Genomic DNA, 18909 nt, shown 5'->3' with positions numbered 1-18909 from the left:
TTTGGGAATTTCGCAGATTCCATGACGTCCGGAGGGTCGATTATGACTTGGTGGGATGTTGGGTTCGGTTACTAAGGCATTCAGGAGCATTTTGTACCCTTGATTGGAAACTTTATTTTGGGCGATTGGGGGTTGACCAAGTCAAGGTGACCTCCGTTGGGAATTCCGAGGTCACGGTTGAGTTCGTAGCGCGTAGACACATGTTTGGTTTGTATTCGGGAGGTCTCTGATAGATATCGGGATTAGGGTGGAACTTGGTGAAAACCAAAATTTTCTTATTTTCTGATGTTCCGCTTCTACAGGTGCAGGTAAGTGTCTGCCTCTGCGGGACTTGGCCCGCAGACGTGAGATTATGAGGTGCCAAGTGACTCCGATTATGCAGGTCTTTTATTCGCGTAGGGGCGTCCGCGTCTGCAGACTAAGTGTCCCCGGATGCGAAATCGCCGAATCAGAAGCTATAATTTCCCAATTTCGAACCATTCTCAAATTCTAAATCTAGAGAGTGTTTGTATGGGAGATTTGCAGAGCTTTTGGGTAAATTCTTCCTTGGGTAAGCTCCTATTTCTCCTTTTGTGATTTACTTATGTTTAAGAATGGAATCCATCGTAGTTTTAATGAGCTATTTGAAGAAGATGGTTTCATGAACTCTAGGATCTTTCAATCGAATTGGGTCTTATTAGTAAATTTAATGATTTCTACCATCTAATCATTGGATAATTAGTTCCTCGAGTTGAATCTTCCTTTTATTTCAAGAATCAAAGTCATGGAAATTAGGGTTCTTCTCTAATCTGGAGGTTTTTGATCTTATGTTGGAATTGATGATAAAGTGATTGTAATTAGTAATTGAGTGATATTATTGGACTTCCAAAGCGTTGATTAACCGTTTGTAACTTGAAATTCCTATTTTTCCCTTGTTGGCACAGTTTCCTCTTTAAAAGGGTTGTTTTCGATTCAAATAGTATTGTAGCAATATGGGTATCATTAATATTCATTTATAATGTAGATTACGTTGGTAAGGCTATCGTGGGATAGTTCGTGGCCACCGCTTGGCATCGAGGCAGGTTATGGTTTACTTTTCGCCTAGACTCCAATTGGTGAAGCATAAGTAGGAGTTAGATATTGACGGGGAAAGCTTGTTCGGGTATGGTGTGGAGGTTAAATCCTATTAGGTTGGTTCTGTTGTTGTTATTATTGGGCTTGTCGCCTTATTTGCTATGTTGTGACTTGTGTATGCATTCATCTCTCTCTTGTTATGTTACTTATCATCGGAAAAAAGAAGAATAATGAGATTAGGCTTGTATCGTGATGTGTAGTTATGATAAGACACAGATGAGATCTTGATCATGATTTACTGTTGTTTGCGATATCATGCATTGCATACATTCTCATTTCATTTGATGCATGGATAAGAACTGTGACTTGGTAATAAATGATGATAAGCGACCAAAGTGGAACATCCGAGGTCTTTGCTGGATCGTGTAAAAGAGAGATGAGAATCTGTGATCCGAGGTTGCTACCTGAGCGAAATGTGTTGTACTCGCTGCCTCAGGTTTCTTGTCGGGACAAGTGTGTACATGGACTTCGCGGGTCCCCCATGGGTCATGACTATTGAGATGTGGAGGTTTCCGTCCTAAGCATGTGTGTACGGTATGGACAGTTGACCAGTGCTGTAACACCCCGTAAACTTGAACTAGGTGTGAATGTGTAAAAATCTAGTGTTAAGATGATATTATATCTATATGAATCCATTCTTGATGAATTCGGGTGGAAGATGGTCGTTTTGAAGTCAAACCAACAATTGAAGTTCTTAAGGGCTCTTAAATTCGCCGAAGTTTTGATAGGTCTGTCTTCAGGGCGATTTTCATGACAATGTGTTGAGAATTTGGAAAACCTTAATTAAAGTTGTCGATCTTTGAAATAGCTTTCCAACAATAGGTCGCTCAGCCCAAGCAAAGTTTCTTACAAAAAGTTATGCCCGTTTTACTGAAGCCTGTCTTCGCTGGAAATTTAGCCTGTGTTACGGTGAGACGTTACGGACCGTAACACGTGTTACGGGCCGTAACATGGCACCGTAACGCCTCAAAAATCATCAGAACTCTCTGGAAATTTCCATTAAAGGACGTCCAAAGAACGGTCCGTAACACGAAGGACGGTCCATCCTTCGGGGGCATCCTTTGGCCCGTTTTCACCAGAAAAATATAAATAAGACACTTGTTTTGTTTATTCCTCCACTTTCTGAACAACCCTAAGGACGAAAATCATTCCTCCAAGTCTCCAAATCAAAGGTAAGAACATCCTTAACATTCCTAATCCATTCTAACATCAAACCCATGATTCTTAACATGATTCTTGTGACCAAAACCTAGGGTTTGCAACATAATTCTTCCCAAAGTGATTCAAGCTAGGGTTTGGGTGTTCTTCATTAGAAAAGTGAATTGTTAAACTTTGTTTAACATATTAAGGTATGTCTCTTTAAAAATCCTTTTTGACTATAAAGGTGATTTGTATGTCTCTCTTTTGAAAACTTATTTTGAATGAAAATCACTTTTGAAACTATTGTTGGAAGTATAAATTTTATTCAAGATTATTTAATGAATGAAAGGAAAAGTAATCTTTTCATGTTTTTTGAACTCCAATTCATGTCTAAATGGTGGTTAATGTGTGTGAGGGGACAAACCCACATTAAACCTAGATTGTAACAAACCCTATATATGCATATGATATTATGAATGTTTTCCTCTATAAGAGATGCTTAATAATGAAGCATAATGATTGGTAATAATATTGGAATTCTCTTCATGGATGATTTAACTAGTTACTTGAAAGGTTGTTGACTCATAAAAGTATGTTATCACGAATTATGGAAATTGAAACTTGTTTAAGGCAGTGAAACGTTTTCAAGATATTCTTTGAAATGATTTATCTTTACGATATGGCATAATGAACCTTAATAGTAAATGGTGATGTGACTACCTTGAGATGAATTGTAATTCGGCTTTTATGCCAGGAACTCTGTTGATGTGATTTTGCCTAGCCACTCGGGAGGATGAGTGGTCACCGAGGATTTCATATTCCGGTGCGTTTATGCCTAGCTACTCGGGAGGAAGGGTAGTCACTACGGATCCTAGTGTATTAATTTCCTTGCCATTCAGGGGGGAAAGTGGTCACTTCCGAGTTCGCTACCTGGGGTGTATTAATGTCCTTGCTATTCGGGAGGAAGAGTAGCCACCGTGAATCCATATTCTGGTGTATTGCGCAGTGTTGTTGCTATTTAGTTGGGCCTATACAGGCGATTGTGATATCCATCTTTATTATGGAACTAGTATTTATGCCTGATTGACTTTAAGCATAATTGTAACTCGGATTACGAAATGGCTTTTAAAACTGTTTAATAAATGATATTGAGAATCACAAGTGGAATGACTATTTTTATGCTATCTTTTCAGGACTGATTTCTTTATGTATTGTCATAATTTATTTTCATATTACTTATTGTCCCCGAGGCACTCACTGAGTACGAAGTACTCAGACATACCATTGTTGTCTTTGATGGTATGTTACGTAACGGAGAAGAGCAGGTTCTTGACACTTCAGGCACTTAGGAAGGACTTGCTGTTGCTGCTGATTTGGTGAGCCCACACGTTCATTCGTGGGACACCCTATTTAGTTGTTTATTCATTATTAGTTTTTCGGGCTGCGTCCCGATGAGTCAAACTATTATTCCTTTATCTTAGAAGCTCTATAGTATGCGTTATTATGGGTAGTTGTTGAGTTATTGATTAATTCTGGGGCACGTTATTACGTTTGACTAAGTATTGGATGAATAAAAACTTCCGCTGATTTAATTCATATATTCATGATTTGTTACATTTATTTTATAAACTGTTGGAGGCGAATATTGAACCTGGCGGGTTCAAGTGTTATTATTGCACTGTTTAGGTTCTTCCAATGTTGTTCATGATGTCGGATGCCGGTCACGTCTAGGGTGGGTTTTGGGGTGTGACAAGTGCATTGCATCGAATATTCATTGACACTTACATCCATTCTTCATTGCTTGATTTTGTATATGACACTTGATATTTGAATTGATCTTATGTTGAATTGGTTCGTGAATGTGCTTGATTGCTTACATGTCTACTTGTTGATTTCTTTCTTCATATATGTGAACTAATTGTTATCGGCCTATGATACCTACCAGTACTAGTTGTTTGTACTGATACTACCTTGTCATACTCTTTTTTGAGTGCAGTGTTCGTCACAGGCTTTACTTCCGAACCTTGCGAGTGATCCCAAGGCCTGTTTTCTGAGTTTTCAGGGTGGGGCACTTGATGGATTCCGTAGCCCAGAGATTCCTATTTTATTATTTGTCTTCTCTTGCTTTCTGAGATAATTTTCGTATTATGAGACTTGTATTTACTCTAGACTTGTAGAGTATTATTAGTAGCTCTTGTATTGTATTTAGACCATATTTTGGGTATCGATGTATTAGTATTCCGCACTTAGTAGTTAATTATACATTGAGATTGTTGTGTTATTTATCTTTTGCATGTGATAACCTAAAAGTGATTAAGTAGAAGGAAGGGTTCGCCCACCGGGGGAAGAGGGGGTGGGGAGTTAGGTCGTGACAAGTTGGTATCAGAGCCCTAGGTTTCCGGTCTTAAGAGTACGAGAGCACGCCTAGTAGAGTCTTGTGGATTGGTTCGATGAGCTCTGTACTTATCTGGGAGAGGCTATAGGACATTTATGAAATTTCCCATTTTTTCATTCCTTTCGTGCTACTTTATAAATTGTAATCTAGGATGTCCAAATTGGTATCTGACTTAACTCCTATTCTCTCATAAATGGTGAAGACCCGTGCTAGTATTGCGAGGGTATCACGACCCAAAATCGCTTAGTCGTGCGGGCACCTACCATTTCCCACATTGGTAGGCGAACCCTTCCCTTACCCAACATACAATCTATCAATGCGGAAGAATAATATAAATGCTGATAAGTTTCAAATATCAGTATCAATGTAAGAGCCACTACTCAATGCATAAGTCTAAACCAATAATACAAATATCTTAATATTGTCATGCCAGGCTCATAACAAGATGAGGAATGTTGTCCGGAAAGTAAATGACAAATATAATGAGGAATGGAAACTCGGGTTGCACATCTGGCTGTGGTTCACCCTAAGTCTCCAAGTGAACTGCTTCAGGGATCGCTCATAAGGGTCTGGCATGGATCCTGTCTCAAACTCTACACCCCGAAAAGAAGTGTAGAAAAGTATCATCAAAACAAACAACACGTACTGATCATATGATCACTAAGCAAATACAATTCGACTCACGGTAATATGAACCACAATAGATCTTCGTAACCTCAAGTCATAACCTAGGAGAAAGTCTCTAATCCTCGAGTCTATCAATTCCCAAGTATGTATTAACCAGGCACATGACAACTCAAATGAATAATCAATCCAGGAATCAATGCGAAAATGCACCATGCAATACAATAAATACAACATAGTCCAAGAATAGCCTCACAAGTACAGAAAGATCAACAGCCGAATCATTGCCTACGGTGAAGCACCTAAACAAAAGTCTACCAAGTTTCCCACAATTCCTCAGAATGATCACAAACACAAGTTCAACCCAAGAATCCGATCACTAGATGTCAAATGAGATGATAATAATGAATGCATATACAATGCAATGATGCACACATGCTCCGAGCGGAATACCTCCATGCCTCGATAGTTATGACCCACGGGAGACCCGCGAAGTCCATGTACCTGCTGCGGCGCACAGCCCGATCCTATATATATATATATATATATATATATATATATATTGCGGAACATGCAACCCGGTCAAATATATGTATATATATATGTTGCGGCGCACAACCCTGCCTAATATATAAGTATGAATACATGAATGATATCAATGCCAATGAGAATCTATGAATACCAATCGTGCCACACATGGACACATATCACAATATCACGAATAAGTCAATCCTTCCTCTTTCCAAGACAATACCCAATAAGTGAGAGATTAAGTTTCACAATCACGATATCACAACTAAATAATGAGTTCAATATCACACACATAGAAACAAACTAATACACAACGAGAGGCAATGATCACATATGAATTATCGAATGCATGTCGTACATTTCCTCCACCCCAATTAGACACATCAATCCCACAAGTCCTCAAATCTATATTATACTGTGCAGATCAACATTTCAATTCTCAATAACAACATTCTTCTTTCATATGATCATGGAATAACAAGAGGGAGAGGGGCAAGTATGTCAGTCACAAAGATATCACGCATAGCCCTTAGGGTGACAGGCCCAGTTTCAACAATCATGGCGACGAACCCACATAGTCAATCAACAATGCAAACCTAAGAATATCCATCCCAACTTCATACCTGAAGGCTTAACATGCTTTCTCCTTCAATAACTAACTTATACATATGCTTCGCTAACTGAAGTCTAACCGAAAGGTAAGCCGTAACCTACCTGGTAGCCAAGCGGGATCCACGAATAATCAAACCTTCGCCTTGACTTATCAGAGAGCCTCCAAGTATTTAAAGTCGATCCATTATCGAATTCTAAGATAGAAATAAGATACTTTGTTCAAATCCAAATCAATTAAGAAAAAAAGGGAAAAACAGGCCGACAAGGGTAAAACGGGTATTTCAAAGGTGGAATAGGTAACCCAATATTCTAAAAGTTTAATTCTACTTTAATTCTACTCCTCAATTGCTAAAATAACTCAAGATTAGGTCAATTTCACCATTCAAGTCAAAACCCCAATTTGGGTATAAACCCTAATGTCCAATCTTTTAATTAATCAACAATAATGGAAGATTCAAGTTTATTAGTTACTAAATCATCAAATTCCATCCTTAGATAAGTCAAATCGACCAACAAATCTCATTTAGAAAGACTAAAACTTAAATAATGAAAGGAACATCAAAACCCATCTTTCTTCTTAAGTTATACAGATTTTCTATCAAGGATTCATGCTTAAGGAAAGTAAATGAATGAAATCTAGGTTGGAGAACTTACCCTCAAAAGAAATTTGGTTGAAACCTCCTCAAATCGCCTCAAAGGTGCTTAGGAACAATAAATGAAAGGATAGGAAATGAAGGGTTTTGTCTAGGCATTAAATAGAATCTTGTTTGTGTCATTTGCTCCAGCGATCCCTTGTCCACTACAGCGGGACAACGCCTACAGCACCTCACTCGCTACCACATATCCGCCACAGCAGATCCTCGTCCACTGTGGCGACTTACCACAAGTCCAACACACCCGTCATAGCGGACCAGGCCCCCGCTGCGGCTGGTCCGCTACGACGGACACTAGAGAACCAGAAAACTTCTGGTTTTTCCCAAAATCGATCCCAAAATCCGACAATAACCCGAGACCTCCCAGAAATAAACTAGACATGCACTCATACATAAAAACACACTACGCACTCACTCGTGGTCTTAGAATTCCCAATGGAGGCCTATTTGACCGGGTCAACACCCGATGGTCAAAGACTAATTTTCCAACCAATAACCCAAAACTCTCTCGAGTGCCTTGGAAGCTGAACTGAACATCCCACCAAGTCATAATCGACCATCCGGATATCTCGGAATCGACAGATTTCTAAAAAAGGTCCATTTATCCAAAAGTCAACTATTGGTCAAATATTTTTCACTTTAAGGCTTTATTTCACATAAGTCATCATAAAACTCGCCCGACTACCTCGAGAACCGTGTCGCCCACCGCCGAGGATCAAAATCATAAAAACAGAACTCAAGGAGGGGCCAACAGGGGTAAATGAGTCAAAAGTGCAATAACGACCAAACATGTTGTTACATCAGATACTAATTAAACAATCGTTCGTCCTCGAACGAAGAAAGAGAGTATGAAAGCTGACGGTAACCAAGAAATCTTTAATATAAAAACACGGAAGCCTCCACGGCTCGAAGTACGCCAAAATCACTGCCCACTCACCTTATCAGTCAAAACTTCCTCTAACTTAGCTAAAAGACCCAATTTCCATATTTCCATACTCGAATTTCGCTCACAACTGTTCCCCAAAATAAAGAACTGTTTTTGCTGGAATTCTCTGATTCGATATAACCATACCTCTGAACGCGATCAATAGGTCCCTTAAACATTTCTCAAAACAACACAAACCTTTAGACATAGACATGATCATAGCCCACTCTAAACCGGAAAGATATTTTGATTCCGCTAACCTTTCTTTCACCCTTCAGAGCCATTCTTCCCACCACGATTTCTTAGAAACACATAAACACAAGCCCAAAACAACGAATTACTCTTGCCAAAAAAGAATTCTTGCTTATTGGAGAAACTCTAAGAAATTCCATCAAACTGATCTTACTCATAGCCGACTTCGCTAGTCCCAAGTATTCTTAAACCTTCAAATCACAATACATAAAGCATACCACTACGTACCTTGCGCGGGCCAAGTTCGTAGGAAACCATCTAATCACTCTAAAGACCTTTCGCAACTATGGTACCTCCTCAAATCATTAACAAGTACCGATGTAAACCATTATACCTGTCCGAATAGCTGCTCTCGATAAATTATCATAAAGTCCACTCACAGACCCTGATAAAGTTCGGTACACCTGTCATACCTCAATTCTGAACTGAAACTCATCAAATCCGTGAAGGTGATTTACTGGAACCCATAAGTCCCTCTGGGAATATAAACATAGTCCATCAAACTATCAAACAATCCTGACCCAGAATGAGTGCACCACCCCTGAATACCACCAATAGCCACTCGAACCGACTCCAACTTTCCAAAACCAATCACAGTCCTACCACACATCTATGGCGGCCAATTCTAATTTTTTCCTCATGCATAATCAATCATGTCTGTCACCCTCGGCTCCAAAAGCTGAGTCTTCTCCAAGATCTCAACTTAGTACCGAAGATGTATACCTTATGATTGCAACCTTCATTTTTCTCAACCTTCACCCGATACGCAAATCTGGTACAACCCTAAAAAATTTGACGCAAAACTTGTACCCTCATATAATACCCCTTTAAACCATCAAATCTCCCGTTGTAACACCTCGATATGCCCATAACAATTTCGAAGGTATCAAATCTTACAACTACTGCTCTACGTAACTGCTCCCAAGCCCTTAATATCCAAAAGTGCTCATCCAAGCGATCCAACTAATATTACTTGTGACACAATACATTACCACGAATACGGTCACATCCCGAAAGTATAACTCTAGCCCTCACATAATAGGGATTTCCACAATTCCTTTCTCTTAAACCACACTAACTCATCCCCCGAAGAGTTTACGAAATTACCCAACTGAGTACCACACAAGCCACTTTCAGAAGCTTAACATGTCGGTTATCTGAAATTTGCTTCTCACTAGTTGCTGATCACGAAACCTCACGAAACTCTGTCATATCACTAGCCCATTTCTATAGACTTCCTTCCTTAAGCGTATTCAACAATCACAACCCATCTGAAACATGCAAGAAAATAGCACCACAATCCACACTGACCCAAGTAATCCCAAAGATGTACCTCTTTCTTACTGATTCTCGATCAACTATACCTTTTCTTGACTCTTCAATTCCCTAATTCCAATCAAATCATAATCATCGTCACCGTATCACCATTACTTTAACCCACTCAATAGAATATCGCATAATCATAAGTTTTGCAAACTAGCCTAGTCAATCCTGGAGATGGTAGCATACCACACGCTAGAGTTCGCTTAACCCACTCAACTCTTAAACTAAAATACTCTCTAAATCCAGCGTATCACATACACAATCCTACTAATGTCCTCATGTATGCTGTTGCACTTATAGACCGTAACCTAGGGCTCTGATTACCAACATGTCACGACCCAAAATCGCTTAGTCATGCGGGAACCTACCATTTTTCACCTTGGTAGGCCAACCCTTCCTTACTCAACATATAATCTATCAATGCAGAAGAATAATATAAATGCTGATAAGTCTCAAATATCATATAAAAGTAATAAATGCGGAAATACATAAACTACCTAAGGCATCTGATCAGTATCAATACAAGAGCAACTACTCACTGCATAAAGCTAAACCAATAAGTACAAATATCTGAATATTGCCATGCAGGGCTCATAACAAGATGAGGAATACTATTCAAAAAGTAAAAGACAGATATAATAAGGAATAGAAACTCAGGTTGCAGATCTGGCAGTGGCTCACCCTAAGTCTCTAAAGGAACTGCCTCGAGGATCGCTCACGAGGGCCTGGCGTGGATTTTGTCTCAAACTCTACACTCCGAAAAGGAGTGTAGCAAGGTAGCATCAGTACAAACAACACGTACTGAGTAGGCATCAAGCCAACAACAGTTAGTTCACATATATAAAAGAAAGAGATCAACAAAAAGGAAAGTAAAGAATCAAATATGATCACCAAGAAAATACAAGTCGACTCACAGTAATAAGAACTACAATAAATCTCTATAACCTTAAGTGATAGCCTGGGAGAAAGTCTTTAATGCTCGAGTCCATCAATTCCCAAGTATGTATTAACCAAGCGCACGACAACTCAAGTCAATAATCAACCTAGGAATCAATGCGAAAATGCACTATACAATATAATAAATACAACACAGTCCAAGAATATCATCCTCACAAGTACAGAAAGATAAACAGCCAAATCATGGCCTATGGTGAAGGACCTAAACACAAGTCTGCCAAGTTTCCCATAATTCCTCAAAATGATCACAAACACAAGTACAACCCCCGATCACTAGATGTCAAATGAGATGATAATAATAAATGCCCATGCAATGCAATGATACACACATGCTCCGAGCGGAATGCCACCACGCCTCGACAGTCATGACCCACGGGAGACCTACAAAGCCCATGTACCTGCTGCGGCGCACAACCCGATCCAATAAATATATGTTGCGGAACATACAACCAGGTCTAATATATGTATATATATGTTGCGGCGCGAAACCCGATCCAATATATGTATATATATGTTGCGGTGCTCAACCCGATCTAATATATAAGTATGAATGCATGAATGATATCAATGACAATGAGAATCTATCAATACCAATCATGCCACACATGGACACGAACATGCAACCCAGTCCAATATATGTATATATATGTTGCGGCGCGCAACCCGATCCAATATATGTATATATATGTTGCGATGCTCAACCCAATCTAATATATAAGTATAAATGCATGAATGATATCAATTCCAACGAGAATCTATCAATACCAATCATGCCACACATGGACACATATCACAATATCACGAATAAGTCAATCCTTCCACTTTGCAAGACAATACCCAATAAGTGAGAGATAAAGTTTGACAATCACGATATGACAACTAAATAATGAGTCCAATATCACACACATGGCAACAAGTCAATACACAACGAGAGACAGCGATCACATATGAATTATTTAATGCATGTCGTACACTTCGTCAGCCCCAATTAGACATATCAATCCCCCAAGTCTTCAAATCTATATTATACTGTGCATATCAACATTTCAATTCTCAATAACAATCTTCTTTCATATGAACATGGAATAACAAGAGGGTGAGGGGAAAGTATGTCAGTCACAAGGATATCACACATAGCCCTTAGGGCGACAGGCCAGTTTCAACAATCATGGCGACGAACCCACATAGTCAATCAACAATGCAAGCCTAAGAATATCCATCCCAACTTCATACCCGAAGGCTTAACATGCTTTCTCCTTCAATAACTAACTTATACATATGCTTCGCTAACTGAAGTCTAACCGAAAGGTAAGTCGTAACCTACTTGGTAGCCAAGTGGAAGCAGATAACAATCAAACCTTCGCCTTACCTTTTCGGTGAGCCTCCAAGTACTCAAAGTCTATCCATCATCGAATTCTAAGATAGAAATAAAAAATAACGATACTCATATTGCTACACTTAGTTAAAATTCAAATCAATTAAGAAAAGTGGGAAAATGGGCCTACAAGGGTAAAACGGGTATTTGAAAGGTGGAATAGGTAACCCAACTTTCTAAAAGTTCAATTCTGCTCTTCAATTGCTAAAATAATTCAAGTTTAGGTCAATTTCACCATCCAAGTCAAAACCCCCAATTTGGGTATAAACCCTAACTTTCAATCTTTCAATTAATCAACAATAATGGAAGATTCAAGCCTATTAGTTACTAAATCATCAAATTCCATACTTAGATTAGTCAAATCCATCAACAAATCTCGTTTAGAAAGGCTAAAAATCAAATAATGAAAGGAACATCAAACCCATCTTCCTTATTAAGTTCTATAGATTTTCTATCAAGGATTCATGCTTAAGCAAAGTAAATGAATGAAATATAAGTTGGAGAAATTACCCTCAAGAGAAATCTAGTTGAAACCTCCTCAAATCGCCTCAAAGGTGCTTAGGAACAATAAATGAATGGATAGGAAATGAAGGGTTTTGTATAGTCGTTAAATAGAAATTGGTTTGTATCATCCACTGTAGTGGCCCCTTGTCCGCTACAGCGGGACTGTTCCAGCGGCACTTCCTCGCTACCACGCATCCGCACAGCGGATTCCTATCAGCTGTGGCGACTTACTACACGTCCAACACACCTGCCATAGCGGACCAGGCCATCACTGCGGTGGGTCCGCTACGGCACATCTGCTGCCGCTACAGCGGACACCAGACACAAGAAAACTTCTAGTTTTTCCCAAACTCGATCCCAAAATTTGATAATCACCCGAGACCTTCCAGATACTAACCAGACATGAATTCACACATAAAAACATGCTACAAACATACTCGTGGTCTTGAAATTATCAACGGAGGTCTATTTGACTAGGTCAACACAACGATGGTCGTTGACCAACTTTCCAACCAATAACCCAAAACTCTCCTGAGTGCCTTGATAGTCAAACTGAATAACCTACCAAGTCATAACCGACCATCTGGACTTATCAAAATTGGCGTATTTCCGAAAAGGGTTCGTTCTACCCAAAAGCCAATTATTGGTCAAATGTTTTTCATTTTAAGGCTCTATTTTAAATAAGTCATAATAAAACTCTCTCGACTCTCGAGAATCGTGTCTCTCACCCTTGCAGGTCAAAATCATACTAACAGGACTCTGGGAGGAGCCAACGGAGGTAAGTGGGTCAAAAGTACAATAACGACCAAACGGGTCGTTACAAAGGGATGAGGTGCCCGAGCTCGCTGCTAGGACAGAGCACGAGGCTGAGTGAGAGGTCATAGTGCAACACCAGCCAGGGGCAGGGCCGCTACAATTAGTCAAAGATGAGCCAGATCCTTATCTCCAGAGCCAGAGCATTAACCTGAGCACGAGCCTATAGATGAAGGAGAGTTGGGACCAGCTCAGGCTCAGCCTAAGGTGATTGTTAATCCTGTGCTTCAGGATACCATGGTCCATTTACTGAACTATCTTGTTGGGTGCATGCGGTGGGTGGCCTTCCGGCCACTCTAGGAGGGTCTCAGACTAGAGCGGGAGTGTGGCTCTCGAGCAAGGCCAGACCCACGGGATGCAGCCTGCTGGTTCTATGGATCCCCATATCGACGAGATCCCAACACCTGCATATGATCTTTTGCCTGTTTGCAGTCCAGCTATGATTGTGAGGGATCATCAGTTATTTTCTATATTTATCAAGATGGAGCCGCCGAAATTCTTTGGTACTCCGGCTGAGAATGCCTAAAGAGTTTATCATTGACAGTCATGAAACCTTGTACAAGATGGGTATTGTTGATTCACATGGAGTTGATTATGTCTCCTATCAGTTGCATGGGGACATAAAGATATGGTTGGGTCCTTTGTCGAGTGTCGGCAACTGGATTGCCTTTATTGTCTTGGGCCCAGTTTCATCAGGCATTCTTGGAGAAGTACGTCCCCCGTACTCTAAGGGATATGAGGAGAGACGATTTTAACAATCTGGAGCAGAGGGGTATATCAGTTGCTGAGTACAAGGCTTGATTCCTTTCCTTGGCTGGCTGCGCTATTCAATTGATTCCCACCGAGGCTGAGAGGCTTAGGAGATTTGTTAAGGGGTTGGTACTTTCGTTTCATTTTTGTTGTCTTTAGGTTGTGGCTAAGGTTCTTCATTCCAATCAGTGGTAGATCATGCTACGAGTGTGAGCCTGTTGGGCTCTGAACTCGAGGTGAAGGTAGTGACAAGAAGGCCCGACAGGTTGGCAGTTTTAGTGGTTATACTTCAAGCGGTGGGGGCCAGTCGGGCAGGACTCACTAATATTATCCTGGCCACCCCATCCAGTCATCGCTCAAGGCTTTAGCTAGTGGTCCTTCAAGGCAGAACAGATTTTGTACAAGGCAGACTTCTAGGGGTTTCTATTCTCGACCAGCAAACCGTGGTGGCTATACCAAATCTTCAGTTTCTGTGTCACAGACTTAGGAGGTCAGATGCTATAAGCGTGGCAACTTGAGAAACTTTTCCAGAGAGCGTCAAAGGCCTAGATATAGTAATAACAATTGTACGTGCAATTATCTGATTTTTTATTTTTTATTTTTCCCGTCTAAAATATGTTTCCATTGCAGCTTCCAATTTTGTTCATCTATGAGCTTAGATAAGACATGTTTTAACTAATTTTTTTTTTTTTTTTAAAAAAAATTGTTGCAATAGAAAAAAAAAACATAGGGTAGTCTTTCAGTTTACTCTTTTCCCGTTGAAGTTGGTTTATCTTGAGAAAGACCTGAACATGTGAAGTTATCAACTTCTCTGGAAGGTCACTTTATGTGCGTTTGTTGCAATCAAATTTGTTTTTTTTTTTTAACCTTTTAGGTGAAATTACCAACTTAATTTTTGTGAGTACTAATATCTTAATAATATGCAGAAAGTTGTGATCAAGAAGATGGATATGCAAGCAACAAAAAGGTTTCTTGCTGAATTGAAGATTTTGACGCATGTACATCTTGATCTTGGTAAATTCATTACTCATAGTATATACTATCTATTTTTCCTTGATTATAACCTCTTTTAGCACCTGCTCTGAGTCTATGGTAAGAAATATCCATTATGGATGGTTAAACTTACAGACATCGGCAATCTTTTAACTTATTTGTAGTGCAATTTTAAAAAATTTGGTGGACATTCCATTTTTCAATGATAAACTTCCTTTCCAGATTTTGCATTACTCAATATGTCAATCCGTTCAGTGGTCTGAGCCATTTAGCTAGCTAACGTGATACTTTTCCCTATGAAAGTCAAGAATGGTGATTTAGTTCTGCTGTACTTGAGATTTATGGAGAATAAGAGTTAATATTTCACATGTTGAAATATTTTCAGTACGTTTGATAGGATATTGTGCTGAAGGATCTTTGTTCTTAATATACGAATACGTTGAAAATGTGTAAATTTTCTAAGATTCGTTGCTCAATTTACTGCATTCTCTGCACCTAAAATGAAGAGACTTGCGAAGGCTAATCCGGGTTGGTTGGTCCGGGAAGTCAAGGGAAAGGCAGATCGTGTACAATGTCAATCCTATATTTGATGTCGATTCATCCACACTTCTATTCTCAGTAAAGGAAGGCTAATTGCTTGCTGGTTGGGAGCTGTATGAGCAGTAATGTGCACGTATGATTCCGTGAGAAAGTGACAAAAAACATGGAGAAGAATCTCCAAGTTAAAATCAGTTGTAATCTTTTTTTTAGTAATTTGGATTCTGTACCCAGATCTGTTGAGTTAAGCAAACACGCAGCGGTCAAGGATGTTTCCCATCCTTATACAGGATCTAATATAATTAGCTATCAATGGATAAAATGTATCTATTGTATCTGTTTCTACTGTCAACCGTATCTACTGCTTCATAGCTACTGCCTTATCTCTGAGACTAGTTATGTGAAGCCCGTGCTAAGCCCGGGCCCAAACTCAAGATATAAAAGTAGATATTTTAACTAAAAAAATATAATCTGTGTTAGTACAAGTGTACAACAACAACAACAACCATATACCCATTGTAGTCCTACAAGTGGGTAATTATATAAAAGCAAAATTTTCATTCCACTGCTTTAATATTTTAACTTCCATTTTGATAAAATTATTTACTTCAAATCAAATGCGGAGCCAGAATTTGACATATATAACTTATGTATCCTAATTTTTTGAAGTTATTTAGTTCTAAATAAATAATCTATACATAGTTAATGAACTTTTAAGACAAATACATAATTTAACTTGTACAGCGGATGGAGCTGCTCTTCTCTTAATTAGGGATTAGGGGTTCGAACATGGATATGGAAAAAATCTTTGGAGGAAGCGTTCCCTCCGAATAGGCGCGATACAGTGCTAATTATCTAGATTAATTGGACTTAAATGCGGATATCGAGCACGAACCAGAAAATCAAAGAACATGAAAAATGAGGTAGAAGGTTCGATAGCTTTTGAAAAGTAGACCTTAAAAATAAAAAATAAAAAAAATTGACTTAAATAAATAAGATTAGGACCTAAAAATAATTAATTAATTTTTTTTTAAAAGAATTAGAAATTATTGTGAGGACTACAAAAGTCCCCAGGTTCGATAGCTTTTGAAAAGTAGACCTTAAAAATAAAAAATAAAAAAATTTACTTAAATAAATAAAATTAGGACATAAAAGTAATTAATTAAAAAGTTTTTAAAAATTTGGGAAACTCTTGTGAGGACTACAAAAGTCCTCACATTCCCTCTTATATTATATAGTAATATCATACTTCAACTTATTTTGTCACGTAAGCTCAAATTTGTGAGTTGTAGTGTTGGGCCTGTGCATAGCACTGACATCCGTATCTAGTAATATCATAAGTACTAGGCGAAGCACATTAGTGACACATGTAAACATACTTGACTGAATATTAACCTATCAAAAACCAAGAAAACCTAAACAAAAGTTTCTTCAAACCGAAGTTAGTTACTACTACTCTATAGACTTCTGTTCCTCGATGGGCATACTTTAATTTTCTCAAAATAGAAATCAACTCAAGTTATATTATTTGTTGCACATACTCTCACTTGCTTCCCAAAATAAGACTCCAGCTATAATAATACTTGCACACATCGTACTTACATTTTATTCTAAATATTGAAATTTAATCATATACCCATATTAAGATAACTAGTAAATCAAACTGCAGCTATTTATTGTCTGATGTAAAAAGACATGAGGGCTTAGTTTATCACATAATTACATATGTTTTGACTATAACTAGATTTTAACTTCTATACACCGATAATGTAAAGAATTTTTACCACCAAAGGATGTGGTGTAGCGGATGGGGCTGCTCCTCCCTTAATCAAAGGTCTCGGGTTTGAGCCCTGAATATGAAACAATCCTTGAAAGGGAGCTTTTCTCCCCGAATGGGGCCCTACGATGCGCGAATCCGAATGTAGTCGGGCTCCAATGCGGGTCGGACACCGGGTGGGAAACCACAAAAAAAAATATGTAACGAATTCTTACATTATATCAAGTCGCCCTAAAAATTTAAAGTTATTTGAGGTAACTTTATGTAGTAATGTAACAACCCGTTTGGTCGTTAGGTGTGTTTTGACCATTTTACCCCCGTTGACCCTTCCCCTGGCGCCGTTAGAGTGCTTTTGACCTTTAGGGATTGGCGGCACGGTTCCTGAGGTCATCGGGCGAGTGTTGGCGAGATTTGAGGAATTTAGAACCTTAAAGTGAAAAATGTTTGACCAATAGTTAACTTTTGGATAAACGGACCTTTTTGGGAATTTCGCAGATTCCATGACGTCCGGAGGGTCGATTATGACTTGGTGGGATGTTGGGTTCGGTTACTAAGGCATTCAGGAGCATTTTGTACCCTTGATTGGAAACTTTATTTTGGGCGATTGGGGGTTGACCAAGTCAAGGTGACCTCCGTTGGGAATTCCGAGGTCACGGTTGAGTTCGTAGCGCGTAGACACATGTTTGGTTTGTATTCGGGAGGTCTCTGATAGATATCGGGATTAGGGTGGAACTTGGTGAAAACCAAAATTTTCTTATTTTCTGATGTTCCGCTTCTACAGGTGCAGGTAAGTGTCTGCCTCTGCGGGACTTGGCCCGCAGACGTGAGATTATGAGGTGCCAAGTGACTCCGATTATGCAGGTCTTTTATTCGCGTAGGGGCGTCCGCGTCTGCAGACTAAGTGTCCCCGGATGCGAAATCGCCGAATCAGAAGCTATAATTTCCCAATTTCGAACCATTCTCAAATTCTAAATCTAGAGAGTGTTTGTATGGGAGATTTGCAGAGCTTTTGGGTAAATTCTTCCTTGGGTAAGCTCCTATTTCTCCTTTTGTGATTTACTTATGTTTAAGAATGGAATCCATCGTAGTTTTAATGAGCTATTTGAAGAAGATGGTTTCATGAACTCTAGGATCTTTCAATCGAATTGGGTCTTATTAGTAAATTTAATGATTTCTACCATCTAATCATTGGATAATTAGTTCCTCGAGTTGAATCTTCCTTTTATTTCAAGAATCAAAGTCATGGAAATTAGGGTTCTTCTCTAATCTGGAGGTTTTTGATCTTATGTTGGAATTGATGATAAAGTGATTGTAATTAGTAATTGAGTGATATTATTGGACTTCCAAAGCGTTGATTAACCGTTTGTAACTTGAAATTCCTATTTTTCCCTTGTTGGCACAGTTTCCTCTTTAAAAGGGTTGTTTTCGATTCAAATAGTATTGTAGCAATATGGGTATCATTAATATTCATTTATAATGTAGATTACGTTGGTAAGGCTATCGTGGGATAGTTCGTGGCCACCGCTTGGCATCGAGGCAGGTTATGGTTTACTTTTCGCCTAGACTCCAATTGGTGAAGCATAAGTAGGAGTTAGATATTGACGGGGAAAGCTTGTTCGGGTATGGTGTGGAGGT

General features: G+C 39.0%; 1 long non-coding RNA gene across 1 annotated transcript; it reads left to right on the top strand.

The window, feature by feature from the left end:
• The first annotated feature begins 14481 nt into the window (after positions 1-14481).
• On the top strand, positions 14482-15849 carry LOC132626790 (uncharacterized). Its single transcript, XR_009577624.1, has 2 exons — positions 14482-14981; positions 15183-15849. It is a non-coding gene; the product is annotated as an uncharacterized LOC132626790 (long non-coding RNA).
• The last annotated feature ends 3060 nt before the right edge of the window (positions 15850-18909 follow it).

The sequence above is a fragment of the Lycium barbarum genome, chromosome 2 (assembly GCF_019175385.1).
Source record: "Lycium barbarum isolate Lr01 chromosome 2, ASM1917538v2, whole genome shotgun sequence".
In the NCBI taxonomy this organism is placed as follows: domain Eukaryota; kingdom Viridiplantae; phylum Streptophyta; class Magnoliopsida; order Solanales; family Solanaceae; genus Lycium; species Lycium barbarum.
Note: the sequence above shows the minus strand (reverse complement) of the source record. Positions and strands in the feature narration are given on the sequence as shown.